General features: G+C 48.5%; 1 protein-coding gene across 32 annotated transcripts in view; it reads left to right on the top strand.

The window, feature by feature from the left end:
* LOC107273550 (bromodomain adjacent to zinc finger domain protein 2B) overlaps window positions 1–2,078 on the top strand; it is a 72,189-nt gene that overhangs the window by 32,781 nt on the left and 37,330 nt on the right. For 31 of the 32 annotated variants that reach the window (XM_025090903.1, XM_025090922.1, XM_025090909.1 and 28 more), the window contains one exon: window positions 1,169–1,229. The exons of the other annotated variant lie outside the window; for it this stretch is intronic. The gene's annotated coding sequence lies outside the window, so the exon portion shown is untranslated. The remainder of the gene's footprint in view (window positions 1–1,168; window positions 1,230–2,078) is intronic. 32 annotated transcript variants of the gene reach the window in all.

The raw sequence follows: 2,078 nt of genomic DNA, 5'->3' as shown, positions 1-2,078 counted from the left end.
GGGGGGGGGGGGAAGCCAGCGGATCCCGAGCATAATTCCTTCCAAATTTGAATGTTACTTCGCTATGCCGAGCGCGTCATCGTATTTATGAATTATGGATGACTTTACTGCTAAACACTGCCCCTCCCACCCCACCTTCTTTGTAATCGTCAGTGTTTTACCGTGACGTCTCTCGTAGCTGTGACCCAGGTCAGGATCCTCGAGCGTTATCGGCCGATGCCGAGGAGACTCGTCTTCTTGGCTTTCGCTCCGTCGATAAAACAGTTTTTCATCCCCGCGCGATCGCGTCCCGGGGCCTTCGTTCGATGCTCCACGTGGGTATCGAATAGTTAATACCGACGCCGGACGTCGTCGTGGTCGTTTGGGAAAATCTATATGCTCGTGCAATTAATTGCGCGTTATCGTGTAAATTCATTGGGAATAATTGTAATTGTAAATTGATACGAATAATCGTTGTCGTTCGCACGACTCTGATAAGGTATCGTGTTTCGCGCGTCGCGCACCATCAATATCAGCTGTTACGATGATATTTACTTGACAGTGAAAAAAAAATGTTTTTTTTTTTTTTTTTTTCACATTCATCCCACTAATCTATCGTCGTCAAACTCGTCTGTCTAGTTTCTACGCGCTTACGCGTTTCTCGCTTAAATATTTTCGTGCTCTCTGTTCTCACTTACAGACCCAAGATATGGACATTTGCAGTGCCCCTTGTTGCCGGTACGCGTGTACCCCGGGCAAGCCAGTCTCTACTGGTACCCCGAGGTAAACCTGTACTTTTCTGTCTGTACTTTATACTGTGTACGTATCCGTATCCAGGCACTGCAGGAGGGGATATGCTGTCTGGACACGGATACATGATACAGGGTGTCCGAGAAGTCTCGTATCAGATATATACTGTGGTAAAATTTTGAGAAAAAAAAAAGAATCGGTAATTAAATTTTTCAATTTCGCGAGTACTTTTTTCTTCCGAATTTCATCGCGATTACAGCGGCATATATCTGATACGGAACTCTTCGGACACCTTGTATACATCCACGCACCTCCTACAGAGGAGGTAGATGGCTCGTTTCGATTGGATCGAAACGAGTCGCACGTTATCCAACTTGAAGCCGATGCAGTCCAATACGTAGGAAACGCTAATAGCAAGTTCTCGTATATTCTGTTGCAGATTGGGTGATGGGGCTTCGTGGAGCCGAGATTTACTATGAGTTGAGGCCTCGTAATTAATCGTGAGTATAATGACACACGTTACTTCGCACACACTCTGTATACCGAACAATAACTTAGGAGTGACGCAATTATTAATACCCGTTTCACGTGTTTTTTTCGCGCTATTTATAGAAATTTCGTTTTTGTTAAATCAATGCTCCTCGCTCGTCCACGACCTCGTCGTGCAAACGTAGCGTTGCCCGGGGGGCCGTGACGCTGATTTTTTGGAAATTCGCGCGTCGCGCCAAAATACCTTCGGGCTCGCGAACGACCGTCCGAGGTTACTCGTCCAGCGCGCACTTCCGGACTTTGTATTCTGCGCGGGGAGAGGTATGGTTGGCAGCCCTGTTATCCCTTGGATATATGTGTATGTATATAGATATACAGTGTGTACTCGTGACGGTTAGAGAGTCGAGGGATGGTTTTGCTCCGCTGGCTCTGTATTGATTGCTACTCCTCCTTTCGTTTCTCTCTCTCTCTGTCTCTCTTCAGCCTCCTTCCACCCCACTTCTACCACCCCTTCGTACTCTCCTGTCCTTCCCACCCGCCACACCAACTCGAACCGTAATGTCGGGTTTCGCTCTGCCTCGGCCAGCAACGCCAGCAGCAGCAGCAGCAGCAACGAGAGTGGAGCTTTGGCGTTTTCTTCCCAGGACCGAAATTGCCTGCTGCCTTTTGCCCTCCGGGATCTTCCTGGCTCGACTTCCTGGTTTGGCTTCTCTTCGCCAGCTCCTCGACGGGCATATGGAAATCGAATGGTCTCGGTTTGATGAACCTCAATGGCTCGTACGTTATGCAGTTTACGGAGAATTTCGATCCACGCTTGGTCGCTGTGATATGACGGAGTGTGGGGGAGGGGGAGGGTTAAC

The sequence above is a fragment of the Cephus cinctus genome, unplaced genomic scaffold, assembly GCF_000341935.2.
Source record: "Cephus cinctus unplaced genomic scaffold, Ccin1 Ccin1_scaffold1719, whole genome shotgun sequence".
Taxonomy (NCBI): Eukaryota; Metazoa; Arthropoda; class Insecta; order Hymenoptera; family Cephidae; genus Cephus; species Cephus cinctus.
Note: the sequence above shows the minus strand (reverse complement) of the source record. Positions and strands in the feature narration are given on the sequence as shown.